This window comes from Lissotriton vulgaris, chromosome 5 (genome assembly GCF_964263255.1).
Source record: "Lissotriton vulgaris chromosome 5, aLisVul1.2, whole genome shotgun sequence".
NCBI lineage: Eukaryota > Metazoa > Chordata > Amphibia > Caudata > Salamandridae > Lissotriton > Lissotriton vulgaris.
Window position 1 is genome coordinate 536,011,278 of NC_141693.1, and position 22,402 is coordinate 536,033,679.

The following is a 22,402-nucleotide window of genomic DNA, read 5'->3' on the forward strand; positions in this document are numbered from 1 at the left end:
GGGTCCGGTGGCGTTAGAGGCTTCCCCATCGTTATATTCTCCTTCGTCCACCATTTCATCTCCTCCTGCACATTGTGCGTAACAACCACTAGATCTTCCCAACTTCCTTCTGCTTGTGACCATTGCTGTTGCAGCCACTCCTGTAGTGGTCTCATCTTTAGCCGAACATTGGGGACCAGGTGGATGCATGACGCCATCATCCCCAAGATCTTGCTCACCGTCCTCACTGTCAGAACTTGCCCCTTCTGGTAGTGACGTTTCTCCCTCAGCAGGCTGAGTGTTCTCTTCTCGCTGGGTGTCACTCTGCATTCGACCGTGTTGATCAGGGCTCCCAGGAAGATTTTCACTTGTTCTGGGTCCATGGAGCACTTCCTCCAGTGGATGGAGAAGCCCAGGTTCGTGAGAGTTCTTGTGACCTGTTCTGCGTGGGCTTTGCATCTCGTGTAAGAGCCTGCTTTCACGAGCCAGTCCTCCAGGTAGGGGTACACGTGTATACCCTCCCTTCGTAGGTGTGCGGCCACCGCCGCGAGGCATTTGGTAAAGACTCTTGGCGCTGACTTGAGCCCGAAAGCCAGGGTTGTGAACTGGTAGTGGTCTTTGTTCACCTTGAATCTTAACATGTGTTTGTGTTTCCTGTTCATGGGGATGTGCAGGTATGCGTCTTTTAGGTCTATCGTGGACAAGTAGTCCCCGGGCCTTATTTGTGGGATGACCTCTTGCAGGGAAGTCATCTTGAACTTTTGAGTTTTTACGTAGGTGTTCAGGAAGCGTAGGTCCAAGATGGGTCTTAGGCTTTCGTCCGCCTTTGGTACTAGGAAGTAGTTTGAGTACACCCCCTTGTTCCGTTCTCTGTGCGGGACTTGTTCTATGGCCTCTTTGAGGAGCAGTTCTTGAGCTTCCTCTTGGAGCAACTGCAGTTCTTTGCCCTTGTGACCCCTTCTCTTTGGCTTTCTGCTTGGTGGATATTTTTCCAACTCTATGCAGTATCCGTGCTGTATAATGTTTAGTATCCACTTGTCTGTGGTTATTTTTCTCCATTCGTGTAGAAAAAATCTCAACCTTCCCCCTACTGGTGTTGTGTGTTCTTTTGAGCCGTGTCCGTGTGAGCCTCCCCTTAGCTGTTGGTGCTCTCCCCCATGAGGCTTTGGGTGGGTGAGCGCCTCCTTCACGGAGTCACTTTTGGGGGGGTTGATCACCACCTCTCCGTCTCTGGCCCCGTCCGTTTCCTCTCCCTCGAAAGGACTGGCCCCTATTCTGGGAGTTCCAATTCTGCCTCTGTTGACCCTGGTGCCATTGGTTGTCACTCTGTTGACCATGGTGGTGCGACTGTTGCGAATGTGATTGCTGGTTTCCCCCTCTACCATTTGGTCTCCTTGTGGGGGTGCCTCTCCGCATCCCCCTGAATTGTAGGGCTCCCATCGATTTGGCTGTCTCATTGTCCTTCTTCAGCTGAGCCAGTTTGTCATCTACTGATGCCCCGAACAACGTCTCCCCGTTGAAGGGGGTGTTCAGGATGTTATTTTGCACTTCTGCCTTGAAGCCTGATATTCTGAGCCAGGCTTGCCTTCTCTCAGTGATGCCTATGGCCATCAGCCTGCTAGATGTTTCTGCCCCATCTAGGGCTGTCTTCAGGCATGCGTTTGCTATGTCCTTTCCCCCCTCCACGAGGTGGGCTGCCCTCTGCCTGTACTCCTCAGGCATGTGTTTCAGCAACTGGCTCATCTCATCCCAGTGCTGATATTGGTGTCTATTCAGGAGTGCATTGGAGTTTGCCATCCTCCAATGCATAGCGGCATTTCTTTCAATTTTCCTTCCAGTGAGGTCCATCCTCCTGCTTTCCTTATCAGGTGGTGGCCCAGATGTGGTTGGCACGTTGGCCCTTCTTCTGGCCGTTGCCGCGATTATGGAGTCAGCTGCCACGGTGCCCTGGATATAAGGGGGGTCCTCGGAGGAGAACTTGTATTTCTTCTCCGCCTCGGGATCACTGACCTGCATGTGGCCGGTTCCTTGAAGGCTTCAGTCCCTTGGGCCATGACGCTCTTCAGCATCGGCAGGAAGCTGCTTTTCGTCTGTGAGGGGAGCAAAGTCTCTAGCAGGAAGTCAGCTTTTGTCTGTTCCTCCTCCAACTTCACATTGTAGACTGCTGCAGCCTTCTTAACGACCTCATAGTAAGCCCCGATGTTGTTTGGCGGCGAAGGCCTCGAAGGGTATGTCTCCACAGGTTCCTCGGGGTTATCGGCCTCGAGATCCTGCCATTCTTCCTCTAGCGACGCCGAGGATTCTGAGTAGTAGCTCTCGCGGAGGTAATCTCCTTCTGAGCGGTAGAAATCCTCCTCTTCTCCCTCATCTGCGGGGTTTGGAGTTTTCGGCGGCTCCTCGGCTTCGAAGTCCTCCTGCACCTCTACCTCTTCGGCGGTCACAGCGGTCTTCGAGGGAGTCGAGTAGGTCTTCGAGGGAATCGTATAGTTCTTCATTGTTTCCTCGAAGGCTCTCTTCCTCTGGAGCATACTCTCCGTTTCGGCCTCGAGCCTTCTTCTCTTTTTCTCCATCTCTGCCGCTTGCTCGGCGTCGAGCTTTTCGGCAGGTCTCTTCGATGGTACCTTCGACGTCGAGGCCGTTCTGAGCGTCTTCTTGCTCGAGGGTCCCTTCTCGAGGGCCTGCTTCGACGACCTTTGCTTTTCGCTGGTCTTTGCCATCTGGGAGTCCTTTTCGAAGGATCCGCTGGGCCTTTCGGAGGATGCGGCTTCGGACGTCGAAACTTTTGTCGCCGGCGCTCCTTTCGAGGACTTAGCCTCTGCTTTTCGGGGTTCTCCCTCAGGCTTTTTCGGCCCCGTCTGGGTTTTCGGGGTCGTAGACTCTCCTACCTTTTTCGAAGGTCTCACATCGGTCTCTACGACCGTGAAGTCATCTGGTCCCTAGGCGATGTTCTCCTCTTCGTCGGAGGAGGCACCCAGCTGGTAGAGGCTTGGCGTGGTCCCTTTCCCTTGCATAGTGTGGTGGGCCACCCTCTGTCTCTCTCGAACTCTCAGAGTCTTTGGCGTGAAGACTGAACAGGCGTTGCAATCCTCGCTGGAGTGGTTGATCGGCAGGCAGAGGTTGCAGACCGGATGCTGGTCCGCTGCGCGTACTTGTGGTGGCAATTACGGCAGAACTTGAATGGGGTGTTGTCCATGTGCTCGCTCAGGGGGCCCCCTGCGCGTGCTTTCTCCTTGGCCGTCGAGTACCACGAGGATTTTTCCTCTTCCTTCGTTCTGGCTCTAGGAGGTCTTCTTCTCCGACTTCCCTCGGTCATTTTTCCTCAAAAAACTGGTGTATTTCCTTCTCTTCTCCTGAAAACTTCTCCGGAGCTTCATGCGACGATCCAGACCCAACGGCGGAAAAAAGAATCTGAAGATGGCGCCCAAGGGTGGGAGCTTCCGCAGGAAGCGTGCCGACGTCACGAAGGTGCACCAAATGGTGGGACATCGACGCCCACCTGGGCTACAAAAAAAAAAGAGAAAAAAGACTACGAATCCGGACCCAACCACCAGATCGCGGAATAATGCACAGCATAGTGAATCCAGAAAGATTCACGCTGCAAAAAATAAAAAACGTGGTAATGACTCTAGTTAAAACACATAAGCCGTAATTACACTAGTGGTAAAAAAAGATTGTAGTAATGACACGTGTGCTAAATATCTAGATCTAAAAATTGTTGTAAACTCATGTGTGGTGATTACACTAGTGGTAAAGACATAGTAGTTGCAAAAACCTGTGTGATAAAGACTAAAGCATGGTTAGGACTGCGTTGTAAAGGTGTGTTGAAGTTTAGACTGCATTGTAAATGCTGTTTCCCATGCGTAGGTGAGAAGGAAGCAGTGTAACTAAGGAAGGAGGCATGTGACCAGAACATAGGATGCATAGACTTTCCCCTTTAGCACACGGAGCAACACTGATACATGTGGGGTTGGAAGATGGGGCACTCCTATGAAGGGAGGGTACAAAGCTTTCAGTGCACATGCTGCATATCAACTAATAGTAGGGATAACAGCAATACTAATAATACCAGCAATTGTAACACCATTTTATAGCTTTTCAAACTGCAACAGGTGAGGAAGAATCACTACTAAAAGAAAGGGTCCCTCTCCAAATAAGTTTGGCACGACAAATGAGTTTTGGGTCTTATTATGGGTATGGTGGTATTGGGAGTGGCAGTTCAACCACCACTGCGGACCCGCAGACCGTATTATGATGGTGGCCGCCTCCACCAGGATTCAGGATCCCACAGTGGTGGCGGTGCTTAAAGAGGCCTGAATATGCTGGGGTGCTGAAGCCTGCACTTCCGAGCCTATTACGACCTGCATATCAACTGCCCTTTTCATTGCAGGGAACCCGCAATGGAAAGGGTGGCAGATAGCAGATTAGGGGACCCTAACAGGGCCCCCAGCCAAATATTGTCCATGGGGGTGCTTGTGGGGGGCACAGGATGTGCCCCACTGGAAGTGCATCCTATTTCTTGCATGGTGTGGCATGCATAACATGGTGCATGCCACACTGTTCAGGAACATGCTGCAGGCACTCACAGCATCAATATGCTGTTAAGGCTCTCCTATGAGTCACTGCCGTGAGAGCGCCAGCCTGCCCTGGATTAAACTCATAATCCATAATCTTAGGGGTCTTCCCGGGACTCACCACAGTGGCGGTTCCTTGGAAGACTGCCAAAGTTGTAATAAGGCCCCAAACCAATGGTAACTGTGAAGACAATCCACTCAAGTATGATAGTACTGAATTAAAAGTGACCAGGGAAACTTTTCCTAGAGGTTCTAAACATTCGATTTCCTACACCAAAATAAAAGATGAGTGCACTGGATGTGTTCAGCAATTTCACTCTAAAGTGGAAGAACGCAAACGCTGGCGGGTCGATCTATTAATTAGAACAAAAACTTGAAAGTTGGGCAATAAGAGGTATGCAGCCAAACTAAGAGTCCTGAGGACGACTGTTGCAGAGATGACCTAGTGCTGAAAATGTCAACTTTTCTGACCACCTGATGGAGCATCAGTAAAATTCGGTAGAATATGCTGTAAAAAGTCACATTAATTATGGTTACCCTTTCCAATGGAGATAAAAATCTGCATTGTTATTTTTGATTCTTAAAAACATCCATTAATTCCGTCAGTTCTAATGTTTTCAGATCTAATCCCACAAACGCCAGTAAAATGGCACCGTGTGTAAGTAGTGATGACATTTGATTAGACCTAGTGTTCCAGAGCATGTATGGCAGCCTGCCAACCTTTGCTAGAAAAAACGTTTTTATGTTTGTGAAGGTGGATGCCACCACAAGATTCCCATGTAAAGTTTGGGTACAGAAGTCTCCCACACAATCTGTTCAGGGTTTGTTTTTCAATGTTGCACTATGTGTTTGATTGTTTCATGTTGAGATGCAAAATTATTATATGGATTTCTGAGTTTAAGACTCAAGGCAACTGGAAGACTTTTTCCTGAAGAATATGGGTAATAGCTGGTTCTGTGCAGAATTTTACTGAGAAGTGTGACATTTGAGACATTTACCATTCCTATATGGGTGGTGCAAAATTGACCATCCCAATGTCACTGGTGACATTTTGTAATTTAAATAAATAATCAAAAAGGAATTTCCTTGACGTGACTGTGTTCAGAATTCTTAGCTGCCCTAGAAGCCCACATGATGACTCATTCGAAGCTTCACCCCCCCCCCTTTCCCTGTCAGGGATCCAGTAGGCTGGATACTTTCTCTCAAATGTCCCCCTTTGTCACTCAGTGTGCATGGATTACAGGAATGGGTAGTGCTCTACAGGATCCCTGGGATCTGAAGTCCGCGTGCTTGTTGGCCATGTTGCAGAGTGCCACTAACACAATACTGTAGGCCCGGGTAGGGGTTTCATGCTTGGGTGGACGAAGAACTTTTGTCACAAAACAAGTGTTGGCTTAAGGTTCGTCTGATGTACTCATAACGATTCATTCTTTGTTAAATGGACTTATCCCTACTTGAAGCATACTGACAACTCAAGTCTAATTATGTGGATTCACTCCTACTTGAGAACTAATTAACTGGAACAATTCCATCATTTTTAAAAATCACACTTTTGAATAGGAGTAAAACTCTTGGTAATTATTTAAATAACCCCACAGCCTCTAATATGTATACAATTATTTTTCAAATAGTATATAACATGTAAAACAATACAGGTCCGACTAGGTAATATTCAACATAGAACATTTTAATCATTATTTGCAGAGTGTTGTTTTACAAAGTAAATGGCTGTCAATCACACTAAAGAACACTCCACTCCCCACAGCTGTTAATATTTCAAAATTGTACGACAGCGGTTGCCGGTCTACCCATATGTTTTTGTTCAAATCAATACATAGCTGAATCTCCCCCCTCCTCTGTTTTGGTGCCACCACTACTTGTGCCAACCACTTCACTGACTTGGTAGGTTCTATTATTCTTTGCTCAAACAACTTATTTTTGCAAAGGTTCTCTCATTTAGGAGTCTATTGGGATGGCGGACGTTCTATGATCTGCCCACCACCCTAGCGGTGCTTGGACCGGACGCCAGTGGTGCAGCGGTCCTACACCACCAATTAGGATGCGACCTCCACCCTGGCTGTCACATCCCGCATATATTGCATTGCGGTGGACGGAGCTGTAAACAGCACCCGCGACAATGCAATATATGCATGTTGTGCATTGGCATGCACAACTTGACAGGCACTGTGCGGTGCCTGCCACCTTGTGTATGTCAATGTTGGGGGGTACCATGAGTACCCCCAAGTGCAGCCCACCACCAACTTGGGGGCCCGCATCCTGCCCCCAAAGGAAACACTGCATGCCTTTTCATGGCAGAGTCTCCGCCATGGAAAGGCATTACACCACCACCATCGTAATATGGAAGGCGGTGCCTACAAGGCATGCCACAATATTGCAGGCCTTTTCCACCCGGTAGGCAATCGTGACGATTGCCTACCGGTAGAAAAGTGGTAGACGGTCTTTCCGTCTGCCGCGGTACCCCTCCGCCATGCTAATGTGGCGGGGGGTAAAAGGCCATCCGGTGGGGTGTTTTAGCGGGCCGATCGCCACCGCCGGTAGGGCGGTGGAGACCCGCCAGCCATCCTAATAGACCCCTTAGAGTGTGGGACATTTTTCACTCTATGGACACCAGGTATTGTGTTTTCTTTCAAATTATTACAGAAGAAACGCAGTGATTGTAGTGAAGGAAGCACCCAGACCTGAAAGTAAAGACCAATTGAAACCATTCTTTGCGCTAGCAGAATATTTTTCTAAGTTTGCGGTCAATTTCACTGAAATTGTTTAACCCATGGGGTTATTGGTGAAAAAGAATGCCATTTTCAACCGGGATGGAGAGTGTGACAAACTCTTCAAAAGTTTAAAAGATGGAATTTTGCAAGTTCCAACATTGGGACATTTTGATGTCACTGCTAAAACCTATACAGCAACTGATGCGAGTAGTGTGGGGATTGGAGCAGTGTTCACACAACTGAAAGATAGGGTGTGCTTCGAGGTGTCTTCAAAAGGCATAACCTTTGTACTCAGTAATTGAAAGAGAAACCCTAGTGTGTAATTGTGGCATCAAACATTTCAAATACTTGTGCCTTATTCTGAGTACAGCTGTCCACAGGACCGCTGTACTCGCGGTGGTGGCCCAACCACCACCACCACTGCGGGTCTGCAGGCAGTATTTAGAGTGTGGTGGATGGACCGCCACAGGACCACAACGTCTGCAATGGATCCATGATCCCATGGAGATTGGGCAGAGGAAGAGGGAAGCAATATTCGGAGGGTGCCGCAGCAGCAACGCCGTGCATATTACGAGTTGCATGTCCACTGCCCCAGTCATGGCAGTGAGCCTGCCATGAAAAAGGTAGCAGAGAGGCAACTGCTGCAGGTCCTGCACAGTGTGGCATGCATGCCACACCGTGCAGGAAAGTGCTGCAGGCGCTGTCACTGGGGCATCTGCAATTTAGATCACCTATGAGCCTTATAGAGCCACCACTGGGAGACTGCCACCGCACCTTCAGCCATGGATTACAGTTGTAATCCGGTCAGCGGGTGATTAACGTGCTTGGCGGTCATCCTGTCGGCGTGGTGGTGGTGGCCACCAGGAGGACCGCCAAACTCGTAATAACCCCCTTTGTGTGGGGACTACCCTTCAAGGTCAGGACTGATCATAAACACTTAACACACTTGTTCAAAGGGGAAAAAGACAAGAAGCAAACGTGACAGCTAAAATATCCAGTGGGTGCTGTCTGTATTACAGTAAATCAAGGAAACCGAAAAGAATATGAAAGTAGACTTAGAGGAAATGATGAACGAGCATGAAGAAGTAGCTTTAGAAGAAGAATGGAGAGTTGCTGTGGAAGAAGACCTTTTACTGAGAGAGTTGGAGAGATGTGAAACAGTAGATTGAGGGAATGAGTATTGCGATAAGGAATTTAATGTATACTACAATGTAAAAGACAAATTGAGTGTGCATGAAGAGAAACTGATCGGAAGTCAAATAATGCCCCTGAGAACTTAGGAAAAAGATCATTCAAATAGTATGTGAAGGACACCCAGCTCACAACATGACAAAAAGGTGTGTGAGAAAATATTTCTGGTGGCCCAAAATGGATGAGACTATTGAAGACCTAGTTAGGGATTACTACATGCGTGCCAACAGTGACAATCCAAAGAATGTAAGACAACCTCCTTTGGGTAGTGTGGAGCTACCCAATAAGCCATGGGAAAGTAAGGCCCTATATTTCTTATGTCCTGTAGCCAGGTTAAGTACCAGGGATAAGTACACAATTGTTTTAATTTATTACCACACCAAATGGTTCATGATAAAAATCATAGATCACAATTGACAATTAAAATGTAATCAGATTCTTAGAAAGGGTATTTATGAGTGAAGGAGTTCCCAAGACACTGGTGTCCAGTAATGGAGTGCAATTTATTTCCAGAAGCATGAATGAATTTTTGACAAAAAATTGAAGTTGTGCATGAAAATCTAGCTTTGTTCAAACCTCAAGCCAATGGATTAGTTGAAAGGGTGAACAGTTTAATTACGGTCAATATTAAGCTGTCCTGAGCCAATGGGTTGACATGGAAAGATGAGTTAAGAACATTTACATGGACACACAGAATAACACAACATTCTGTGACTGGAGTATCATCTTTTATATCCCTTAGGAAAAGAGAACAAGGAAAGAAGGAGATTCCTGCATGGTTGAGGAGTGTGTGGGATGATCAAAATGCAATAAAGGACTGCAGGTTTGCAATGAAGTTATTAGAACACATGTCCAATGCTCACAAATGATACTAAATGTTTCCCACTTAGATACACAACATCAGTCATGCATAACAAACAAGGTGTATTTTCACCTGACAACACAGAGCTTTTGGGATTTATATGTGGCAAGAAGCACTAAATAAATTTTAGAATCTGAAGAAGTACATTCCTAGAGAAGTGCTTCTTTTTTTGTTGTCCAAATGTACCTAGATTCTGAAGCCACGAATCACTGGTCAGACCAGTATGGATTGGTCAAAGTTGTTTTGTTGATTACAGATCAGACAGTCTTCTCCATCAGCTCCCATTGCCTAAGCGACAAACAGCAACTTTGAACGCGGGGTATTAGATGGTTTCACTATAGCAAGAGGAGCCCTAACGTGACAAAAGGGTTGCAAAGGGGTTGCAAATATGTTTGAAAGGATCTCGCTCCTTTGAGATCTGGACCCCCAAATCTAACAGTTAGGAACACCTGAATTTTCTGTGGGTCGCCTGCATACTTCTCTGGCTAGCTAAAGAGATGGGAGGAGGAACAGTAACCTGTATTTGAGGTGTGGGGGCGGGTACCTCAAAAGGGTTTCTGGTCAACTTATCAACCCTATCACGTAAAGCAGCCGCTTCAAGTCTGGAGGCCGCAAGTTTCTGTTCAACCAAGGCCAATGCCTGAACGACACCATCCATTGATGCCATATATTGCCAACCCGGACCGGGGGGATTATTTTTATTCTTGGGTGCGTAATTCTGCAACGATCTTGGTCCTTTGAGATCTGGTTACTCCTCAGGGTCCGGATGATGCAATAAGGGGTCCACCCCTTGACATCCCCAACTCCAACTGAAAGTTACAGATTAGTAGGGCGATCAAGTGAGGGAAAGGGTAGGTTGGGAACAGCAGGGAGGAGAACCTATAAGACAAAGAACAAGTAACATGAATACATACACATGCAACACTACTCTCGTATAAGCGCCCTAATGTCTCCAATCTCAATAGGTTCGGTCATGGTTTCTCTACTAGATATATCTTTCCTGAGGTTCCTGTCAGACCGATAGAAGGACCTGGCTCCTTCATATGTCACTTCCCCTCTTTTAGACATAGGTCAGTCTAGTCTCAATATTAGGCTGATTAAATCAGTGTAGTTGACTGGTTGTGGGTCAATTTGTGCCAACACATCCCTCAACTCATCGCGTTGGCCCTGATAGAAAATATACATTCTCTTCTTTTCTAGCCATGCAGCTTCAGCTCCCAGCCGGTTGAAAGACGTGAGGTAGGTTACCAGATCCGGTTTCCCTTGCTTCAACTCTAACAACTCACGATCTGCGCTAAAGGTAGTGGTTCACCTGTCAAACACTCCCTCGAACGTAGCACAGAAAACAGCCCAGTCAGACAGCACTGGGTCATTGTTTCTGACCAACGGAACTGCCAAATTGGCGGCATCTCCTATCAAATATGATATTGCAAAAGCTACCCTGGAGTGATTATTCGAGAAGGATGGCGGTTTGCAAGAGAAATGAAGCATGATCTGCATTTGCATTGGACTTGGCCCTTTTTGCAGGGTCATCCCTGAACTTTTTGCCTTCCCCCTGTATTTTGTCTGACCTGTTTTTGTTGGTTTTAGGACTCGGGGCACTTTACCACTGCTGATCAGTGCTAAAGTGCATATGCTCTCCCTATTATAAATTGATGTATGGATTAGTGACTCCAGGATTGGCTTCTTTGGTTTACTTGTCAGACCCTTGTACAGTGCACTGCGTGTGCCCAGGGCTTGTAAATCAAAAGCTGCTGGTGGGCTTGCAGCACTGATTGTGCCACCCACTGGAGCAGCTTGTAAATTGTGTCTCAGATCTGCCATTGCAGAGCTTGTGTGCAGTCTGGTACTGCCATGTTGACTGGGCAAGTGCACCCACTTGCCAATCCCTAAACCTCGCCTTTTATACATATTAGTCACCCCTAAGGTTGGCCCATGGGCAGGGTGCATTGTAGGTAAAAGGTAGGACATACCCCGATGTGTGTGGCATGTCCTAATAGTGAATTACAGCCATTTTCGTTTTTCACTATTGCAAGGCTACCTGTTCTCCATGAGCAAGAACCATTATTACATCTTATAATCCTAACTGACTCAGGGAACATTGTAGAAATTCAAGTTTAGTCTGCCTGAACTCAGAATGATAAAATACATCTTTTAGTGAAGTTGATTTTAACATTCTGTGTTTGAAAATACCACTTTTAGAAAGTAGGTATTTTCTTGTCTAACTATCCAAGCCTGCCTCTGCTAGGTTGTGTATTCCTTGTCTCGAGTTTGAGTGACAGGGGCTGGGGGATTCCAGGAGACAGGGTGAGTCAATACAGGGCTGAATGGAGAGATCTGCATGCAGATGGGAGGGAGGAGTTGTACCTGGGACCTCAATATGGCTGTGCCTTCCCTCCACAATGCTGGCTCCACCCCCTGTGGTGCGTCCGATGTCCCTGGCCTACACTGTGAAAGGAAAGAAGGAGACTTGTCAACAAAGTGCTCCAGGACTAACCAGAAGTGGTTTGGACTAGGCAAAGGCCTCTCTGCCTTCAGAGAACAAAGGGAAAATGAGCATAAATATTGGGACCCAGACCCAAGAACTTTAGATCACTTCTGGGAATCAAGACAAACCTTTGCGGAGGAGAAGAACCAGGAAGCTGAAGATGGATACTACCCCTGTGCTGTGTGTTTGGGGGTTGGCCTGGAGTGGTTGCTTCATTGCCAAAGAAAGGAGAAAAGGCCTGAGTGTGCTTTTTATCAACTTGAAGAAGAATCTCCAAGCGCTTGAACTAGAGCTTGCCTCCTGCCTGAAGTCTCAGGGATACAAGACTTCAACAACCAGCTCCCCCCTGAATTCCCTTGCTGGGAATTGAAGTGCCGGCTGTTGTGCTGGGCCTTCTGAGAGACTGCGTGTTGCTGGGAGCGCGACACAAAGGCGAGAAGCGTGTCACTGCCGCAGCAGCTGTCGTCGCATCGCCGAAGAAGCGAGCCGCCGCTGTCATCATCTCATCACTGAAGTGCAGCGCATGACGGGAAAAGCGGGACTCCTCAACAGAGGTCGCCGTTGCATCCCCGGAGAAGTGCCTCGCGGGGCCTGTCACGGCTCCAAAGATCATCGAGTCACCACGGCCGTCGGGCGTGCACACATCGCCCCAACGTTGTCGCATCGTAACCAAGACGCCATTTTGCCGCATCGCACCGGAGAGCAGTAATAAACAGACTCATCACCTCCTCACACACTAAGGAAGCGAGCATCAACTCCTCTGTGCAGCAGTAAGGAACCGACGCATCCACTCCCCTGCGTGTAAGGAACCAACGCATCACCTTCCCTGCGACCCTTTTGTTTTGTTTGCGTTACGCAGTCCAAGTACATTGAGAGTAAAGTGTCGCATTTACAACTTGAGAGAACTGAGCTATTTTATAACATTTTAGAGTCTATTTTTGAGTACAGTATTGTGGATTTTTACTTTTGTTTGGTCTTGTGTTAAGTCTATATAAAAATACTTATTTTTATAATACAACCTGTGTGGTGTCCATCTGTAGTGCTGTCACTGTATTACTGTATGTGTTCACAAATGCTTTACACACTGCCTCTGAGATAAGCCTGTCTGCTCGTGCCAAGCTACCAAGGGAGTGAGCAGGGGTTAATTTAGGAGTGTAGCCCCTTACCCTGACTAGACGCAAGGGTCTCTTTTTAGTCAAAGGTACCTACCTCTGCCAACTAGAGACCCCCAAATCTAACAGTTAGGAACACCTGAATTTTCTGTGGGTCGCCTGCATACTTCTCTGGCTAGCTAAAGAGATGGGAAGAGGAACAGTAACCTGTATTTGAGGTGTGGGGGCGGGTACATCAAAAGGGTTTCTGGGCAACTTATCAACCCTATCACATAAAGCGACCGCTTCAAGTCTGGAGGCCACAAGTTTCTGTTCAACCAAGGCCAATGCCTGAACGACATCATCCATGGATGCCGTATATTGCCAACCCGGACCGGGGGATTCTTTTTATTCTTGGGTGCGTAATTCTGCAACGATCTTGGTCCTTTGAGATATGGTTACTCCTCAGGGTCCAGATGATGCAATAAGGGGTCCACCCCTTGACATCCCCAACTCCAACTGAACGTTACAGAGTATTAGGGCAAAAAAATGAGAGAAAGGGTAGATTGGGAACAGCAGGAAGGAGAACCTATAAGACAAAGAACAAGTAACATGAATACATACACATGCAACGCCACTCTCATATGATCTCACTAGTGTGTTATGGCTACCTCCTCTACGTGAGAAATCTTCCAAGCAGTTTCCTAGTTTCGGGAAAAAACAAACCGTCCCATGCGTAGATAAGCCTACAATAGGCAAAACACAGTTGGTTAAACCACACTCATACCCTCCCACCACACTAGTATCCTCCATGCATAGGAACCCAAAAACATACAGGTTCTCTAAATAGTTGTGACTTTAGGGTTGCTCATAGCCAAAGTCTGGATCCTTAATGGAAATTAAAATAGCTGTACTGTCCCCAAGTATCACATGAGTGTATAAGTAGCACACCTTGTGAGAACGAAAGTTTTAATCGTAAAGAAACTATAAAGCTGCTCCCTCCAGGGTTAAATGAATGTAGACATGTGGCGACAGTGGGGCTGGAGAATGTGGGATTTTAACTGCCTATGGTACAATTTGTATACAGGTAGCAAAAGACCTTTCGTATACTCGTAAGTAATACCTAAATAGAGTAGAGAGGTGGTTTGACCATAGGTGTTCAGTAGTGCATCAAAACTTAATGGCTGCTTTAAAAAACAGACCACAAGATAAGAGTATGATAGCTGCCTGTAGGAAAGATTATTAGTTGGCAATAAATAACGGTAAGACGGTCATCAAAAATTTTGCTTTTAATGAATTAATGTCAACTGACTTAATAAAGAACAGCGCCAAATTCTGGAATGTTGTAGACAGACCATCCTTCTCTGATAATAAGTGAAGTTTACTGGAGTGTAATATCCCTGAAGAGGATTGGTTCAATCCTTTTAAGGTCATATATGGGGATCAGGGTGAAATCGAACCCAGGAGTCCCACTTATGTGGGCAAGAAATATTCCTTAACTTTTACAGATAAGGAAATAGCAGTGGCCATAGCCCAAATGTCGAGAAAAAAAGTCCCCGGCCCGGACGGGGTTCCTGCAGACGTTTATATAACCAATATACCCCTCTGGTCTAAATTGCTAGCCAATGTTTTTTAAAAAGTGTGTGAAGTTGGTTTATAACAATCCTGGTCACAATCAGTAATAGTACTGATTTTTAAAAAGGGGAACAGAAGAGACCTGCGTTGCTATAGGCCAATTTTTTTGATAGACTCAGCCGTGAAGGTTTTAGACAGAGTAGTTTTGGTCAAACTCACAGAGTGGCTCAATGATGCTAACATCCTCTCAAATCTACAGTACGGATTTAGGAAAGGGAGAGGTACTACGGAGCAGTGCCTAATCTTGCTTCTATTATCTGGGAAATATAGGATCGCGAAGAAGGGCTCACTCCATTTGGCATTTATGGATCTTTTATACGCTTACAACCGCTTTAATAGATCCAAGTTATGGCTTCTGCTACTGAAATCAGGATTGGATAAAAACTTTTTGGAGGATCTGCATCAATATCTCAGAGCCACAGTGAGATTGGATCTAAACGGCAACTTAACACGTAGCATCCGTATTATCAAAGGAGTGAGACAGGGTTGCATTTTAGCCCCTCTTTTATTCACCCTACATATTAACAACCTTGAATCAGTTTTAGCGGGAGCTAGTTTGGACATTCCTCGTGTAGGAGAGCGATTAATTCCGGCTCTCCGAAACGCGAATGACGCTGCTTTATCAGCCAGAACGGCGAACGAACTACAGCATCTTTTAACAACCTTTGCCACTTTTATGAAGTCCTTGGACTTAGATGTTAATTTTTCTAAGTCTCACATTATGATTATGGGGGTAAAGCCTAAGAAATATAAGACCCCTTACTGTGAAGGGAATGAACTAACACGGGTGATGTTTTTATATTTAGGAGTGTTATTTGATGAAAAGGGTACATGGATCCCACAAATGAAAGCCAAAAGAAATTTAATGGCAAGATCAACCATTGCAGTCCTAGATTTCGCCTGCAGGTTGGGATCGAAACCTATGCTTGTTATGTTAAAAATCTACAGGGCTAAATGCCTTGCTATAGCTAGCTATGGTTCTGTTCTCTGGGGATAGAGATGCCGGTGATGTCCGAATAGTGGAAAATAAATTTATAAGAAATTTGCTATCCGTGCCGCAATCAACATCTACCTAAATCATACAACAAGAAATGAGTATAGGTTTCATATCAGATGTCATAGGAATGGCTCCTTTACTTAAATGGATAGGTATATGGACTAAGCCGGAGCTTGAGATGAACTGCAAAATTATTTGCGATTGTTTAACTCTTGATTTAGCTAGCAGTATCCCATGGTTAAATTATGCAAAAAGGATTGCCTCTTATCTGGGGAGACCGGAGCTATTTAGCTCCCCAGAGAAACTCCTAAAGGTGGACATGCTCTGGGTTAAAAGCACGTACGTCAGTTGCACAAGTTACTACTTGTGTAACGATATATCTGTAAGAGACAGTTAGTGATAGATTCCTTACCTTAGAATATCCCCAGGCGTCAGACTGGATCCGGAAATTTTTGCGTAGCAGTACCCTTGCGCATCAGCAGGCGTCGTCTGCGGCTCCGCGTCCGTCGTCGGCGTCGTGGGCACCGTGATGACGTCGGAGTACTTAGACACCGCCTCCGCGTGCTGACGTCAGTTCTTAGCCACAGCTTTTCCGCGCCAGAAGCGCAGAGCCATGACAAAAAACCAACACTGGTGCGAAGAAACTAGGGCCCTGAAAGGGGATGACCTTAACCTGAAGAACCAAATATTTACAATACTCCTTCTCAGGGGTCTTACCAATAAGTAGTCCATTCAAGAGTGGCAAAGAAATCAACACAGAATCTGAAATATGAAAAGACATCTTTATTATCATTAATTGTGAGGCTCCGTCGCCCAGCCACTCTTAAAGCAACTGGATGAGAGAGTCTGCTGCATGGCCTTCGCACAGGCCTTTTATACAGAATATTTCGCCTTAAGCACACATTCCTGCTTTGAAGTGCATTATGTTGGAAATTCCCAGGACGTGCATACAAAGCATCACTTTCAAGATAAGTCCAGGCTAAAAAAAGGATTGCACACATGCTTGGTTTCCTGTTCCATCTGGCCGGACAAACCCACCATAAAACCTTCAACCCAGATCGATGAACATGTTGTAAAGGAAAGGCAGCAACAGATGGGACGGAGATAGAAGCGGTGGGAATGGTGCCATAAAAGGTCGGACATGTCCTGCTCTTTGAACTTTATTGCGCCAGCTGCTGAACAAGGAACTGGCTTGGGAGGTTAGCCTCAAGCAACAGGGTCAGCTGTCGTCAGGTCATGCAGAAGTCAGCACAAACCCATGCTAAGGTTATGTCCTTTAAATGCTTGCTCTGCCATGGGGAAAACCTACTGTAAGGGCAATGAAATAACATGGCTGCTATTTACAAGATGAAACCCAAGTGTTCAATGCAAAACCTTCAAATGCACAGTGAATCCATTGGTGTAACATGATGAAAATGCTCATGAATAACGCATTCATTATTTGCGGTTCACTGATACCAAATTCATAACAGAATCATGACATTTGAAACACAGGTTCAGAACCCCCAGAACCACAAACCCTAGATATCGGTTCGCAGAACGGGGAGGATGGGTGGGTCGGTAAGGAATCTATCACTAACTAATGTCTCTTACAGATATATCGTTACACAAGTAGTAACTTGTGCATCTGAAAGAGACACGTTAGTGATAGATTCCTTACCTTACAATAGATACCCCAGCAATACCATCCCCGTGGTGGTGGGTCTGCGAACCAATATTTACACCAGAAAGTCCTGGAGAACCGAGCGGCCAAAGAAACCGTCTCTCCGGACTTGACTATCCAGGCAGTAGTGCCTAGCAAACGTGCGCAACGAGGCCCACGTAGCTGCCTGGCAAATGTCCTGCAAGGGCACACCACGGCCCAAGGCAGTTGTAGTGGCCGTGGCTCGAGTGGAATGAGCCCGCAGCCCAACAGGTGGTTCCTTCTTAGCCAAGGAGTAACACGCCTGGATGCACATGATAATCCATCGAGAGATGGTCCTCTTGTGCACCGCTTTCCCTTTCTTAGCGCCCGCGTACCCAACAAAGAGTTGATCATCCACCCGGAACTGGCGTGTGCGATCCAGATAGAACGAGAGCGCACGTTTCGGGTCCAGACGGTGGAGCCTCTCCTCCTCTCTCGAGGGGTGCGGAGGCGGAAAGAAGGTGGGCAATGTGATGGACTGCCCAATGTGGAAGGCCATGACCACCTTTGGCAAGAAAGAGGGCCTAGTCCTCAAAACAACCTTGTCCGGATGGACTGAAAGGAAAGGAGGCTTACAAGAGAGGGCCTGGAGCTCACTCACTCTCCTGGCAGAGGTGATGGCTACCAAGAAGGCAGTCTTCAAGGAAAGAATGCAGAGCGGACAGTTATGAAGTGGCTCAAAGGGAGCGCACATCAGAAAGGTGAGAACCAGGTTCAAGTCCCACTGAGGCATCACGAAAGGAACAGGAGGAAAGGTATGAGTGATGCCCTTCAGGAATCTGTTAACAATAGGGGACTTGAACAAAGAAGGTTGGTCAGGCAGCCTCAGAAAGGCTGAAAGAGCTGAAAGATAGCCCTTGAGAGTGCCCAGAGCAGAGCCCTGCTGGGCAAGAGAAAGAAGGAAGAGAAGAACCTCAGAGAGAGGGGCATTGAGGGGATCCACAGCCTTTGCTGTGCACCATGCCACAAATCTGTTCCACCTGCAGGCGTATACCGTCTTTGTGGAGGGACGCCTGGCTGCCAGAATGATGTTGCAAACTTCAGGAGGCAAGTCAAATGGCCTCAACTGTCGCCGCTCAATCTCCAAGCATGGAGGTGGAGACTGGACAGGTTCGGGTGGAGGACCGTCCCCTGCTGCTGCGACAGAAGGTCCTCCTGAAGAGGCAGACGAATCGGGGGATCGACTGACATGCTGAGTAGCTCGGGATACCAGTACCTTCGAGCCCAGTCACAACTACGTGCTCCGGTTGGGGAAGGGAGAGGGATCTGCCGTTGACCCAATCGCGGTCCGTGAGCCACCACTGCAGCTGTCTCGCAGTGCCCTCCGAGATCAGGACATGGCCGGACAGGTCGCCCCGGTGCTGGGCCCACTGAAACTTCAGGTCCCACTGCAGAGCCCGCATCCGCCACCGTGCGTGATGCACCAGAAGGATGCAAGAGGCCATCAGCCCCAGAAGCCGCAGCGTCAACCTGACCGAAACCCGGGATAACGGCCGAAAGACCGGAATCAGAGCCTGTATATCCCGAACCCGCTGTTCGGGTGGGTAAACTCGAAACTGCGCCGAGTCGAGAACCGCTCCGATGAAAAGGAGCTTCTGAGAGGGACACAATGTGACTTCGGCACATTGATGGAAAATCCCAGCAGGTGTAGGAGATCCGCCGTTGTCTGGAGGTGGCTGACGACTGCCTGGGGCGAGCCCGCCTTCAACAACCAGTCGTCTGGGTAGGGGAAGACTGACACCCCTAACCTGCGCAGGTGAGCTGCGACCACCGCCATCACTTTCGTGAACACCCGTGGGGCGCTGGTAAGGCCGAAGGGGAGCACGGTAAACTGAAAGTGCTCGTGGCCTACCGTGAACCGCAGGTAACGCCGGTGGGCCGGCAGGACGGGGATGTGGAAATATGCGTCCTGCAAGTCCAACGCTACCATCCAGTCTCCTGGGTCAAGGGCAGCCAAGACCTGAGCCAGGGTCAGCATTTTGAACTTCTCCTTCCGGAGGAAGCCGTTGACGTTCCTCAGATCCAAGATAGGGCGTAGGCCCCCTTTGCCCTTCTTGGGTACCAGGAAGTAGTGGGAATAGCAACCACGACCTACTTCTGGCCCAGGAACGCGCTCGATGGCCCCCTTGGCCGAGAGGGCCGAAACTTCCTCCTGCAGGAGCCGCAAATGATCCCCCGATACGCGGTGGTGTTGCGGTGGCATGGCTTGAGGGGTCGTCTCGAAGGGGAGGGAGTAGCCCCTTCGGACGATCTGCAGCACCCACCTGTCCGAAGTGTCTGTGCGCCAGTGAGAGCGGTGATGGCGAACCCTGCCCCCCACTGGCGTCACATGGGCCGAAAAGCACGGAACTAGGAGGGTTTAGAGGCGTATGCTGCGGGGGCAGGTGTGGACTGGCTCCGCTTGCCTCCCCGACCGCCTCCACGGCGGTTTCCACGGCCGCCGCCGCGCTGGACGACAGTTTGCGGCGAGTGGCTGGCGGCACGTGTGGGGACGCCCCTTCCTTGGCCACGAAAGGAGCGAAAAGCAGCCACTTGCTGGCGCGGGGCCGAGAGGCCCAAGGACTTGGCCGTAGCCCTGGAGTCTTTAAAGCGCTCAAGCGCGTGGTCTGCCTTGTTGCCAAAGAGGCGACGGCCATCGAACGGCATGTCCATGAGGGTATTCTGGACATCAGCCGAGAAGTTGGCGGATCTGAGCCAGGCATGGCGTCGAATCGCCACCGTCGTAGCCATCGCTCTGCCCAGCGAGTCAGTTGTGTCCAGTCCGCACCTGATCGAATATTTCGCTGCGTCCCGGCCCTCCACCAGGGCTTGTCCGAGTTTGGCCCGTACCTCCAACGGACACTCTGGCAGCAATTCCGCCACTGTTTCCCATATAGAATGGGTGTAACGGCCCAAGAGGCATGCGGTGTTGGAAGACCGCAGTCCACAGCTAAGGGACGAGAAGACCTTCTTGCCAAAGGCCTCGTACCTCTTGGATTCCCGATCAGGGGGAGCCGACGGGAAGGCGGTCTGGGAGTTAGAGGCCTGGATAACCAGACTCTCGGGGGTGGGGTGGGTGGACAGGAAACATGGGTCGCCCGGAGGCGGGCGTTGGCGTCTGGCCACGTTCCTATCTACATGCGAACCTGTAGCGGGCCTGGACCAAGTGCCCAACAGAACGTCCGACAAGGCCTCATTAAACGGCAGCATAGGCTCCATGGAGCATGACTGCGGCTTAAGGACCTCAGTGAGGATGGTTCATAGGGATGGAAATCCCCGAACGGCGTCGGGATCGGCGCCGACAGGCGCCGTCCCTGCGTCGGAACCCATAGAGAGGAGGTATTGGGGACGGCGTCGGCCGAGACCGACGCCGAAGGGGACACCACACGGACCGACCCCGGGGGGGTCGCAAGGTCCACCGGGGACGGTCCAGCGCCCGACGAGGGTCGAACGGCACCCTGCGGCGTCGGACCCGAAGGCACCGACGACGCCGGGACCGCTGAACCCTGCGGCGCCGAGCCCGAGGGCAGCGGCCGCGTCGGGATCGCGGAGCCCTGCGGCGCCGGCGTCGAAGAGGCCAGCGGCGTCGAGGACGAAGCACCCGACGGCGTCGGGGTTGTCCCCGACCCACTGGGCCCCCCAGACGAGTTCGCTGGGCCCGAAGGCGCCGCGGAACCCGTCGGAGAAGAAAGGGACCTCATGGCCATGAGGAAACGCTCTATCTCCTCCGGCGTCGCGTTCAGCCCAGGGACCGGGGGGTATGGAGCCGAACGCGGCGCCCGCGACTCCTGAGGAGCCGCGTGGGCGGTGTCACCCGAACCCCCGGCCGCATCGCGCGAGCGTCGGGGGGAGTCGGAAGAGCGATGATGTCTCTTCGACTTCTTATGCTTCTTACCTGACGACTTGGACCCGGAGGAGTGGCGCCGACTCCCGGAGCTGTGACGGCTCCGCCCCCGCGACCTGTCCCTCGACCTCCCGTGGGACCGGGACCGGGACCTCACACGGCGCGGGGCCGACTGGCGGATCTCGAGTCGCCTGCGGGACCGCTCCCGCCTGACCTTCCTCGAGAGGGCCCGACAGTCGGAGCAGGCCTCATCGTCATGGTCGACGCCCAAACACGTCAGGCACAGTCGGTGCGGATCCGTAACCGACATGAGCCGCTCGCCGCAGTGCTTGAAGCCGGGCATCCCTAACGGCACCGTCGGAGTCGTGAAGACTTCGAAATAGATCAAAAGATCCAAAAAGTTAGTCAAAAAATGACCAGGGAACTGCTTTTTCCAGATCTGCGCTGGCTGGCGCGGAAAAAAGAAGAACTGACATCAGCACGCGGAGGCGGCGTCTAAGTACTCCGACGACGTCATCACGGCGCCCACGACGCCGACGACGGACGTGGAGCCGCAGACGCCTGCCGACGCGCAAGGGTACTGCTACGCAAAAATTTCCGGATCCAGTCTGACGCCTGGGGATATTCTAAGGTAAGGAATCTATCACTAACGTGTCTCTTTCAGATATCACAAATTGATAGAGTCCAGGGAATTAAGGAAACCCCTTGTGTGGGCACATCAGTTGTTCTGTACATCACGAACGATTGAGCCATACTTAACTATAGTTACATATTAGCATCATAGTTTTCTTCTGGTGATATTACGATTGAATCAATTACATTTGCTCCTTGCTGAACCAATGGGATGGAAAAAACTGAAAGATCTGAATGAATGTACTTGCGATAGGTTTTCCACCCAAGAATCAATGCACTTTGTATTATTTTGTGACCATTTTTTGCACATCCGAAACCGGTTCCTTTACTACGTTTAAAAGGCAAAGGATTTACCAAGGCTAGACCGGCTTTTATATATTTACAAATGTTGAATAACGTTTGGGAAATTTTTCATATAGCTAGCTTTTTGACCGCTGCTGTCAGATTAAGGAGAAAAAGAATTGTTAATAATGAGCATCAGTTTTTAGAAAACAAATTAAATTTGTATGTGTATATTGATGATTTAGATCATGCCAGTGGTATTCTGTGATGAATGTGATTTTGTAACAGTTTTTAAAATAATTTTTATTGTGTTTTTTGTAGTATGCTTTTATGGTTTTAATTAACTGAATAAAGTGAATTTGACTGACTGACGTGCTGAGGCAATTTCTGTTCCTACCTCAGCTGGTCCCAGGCACACTCTTCAACCGGCACAGTGG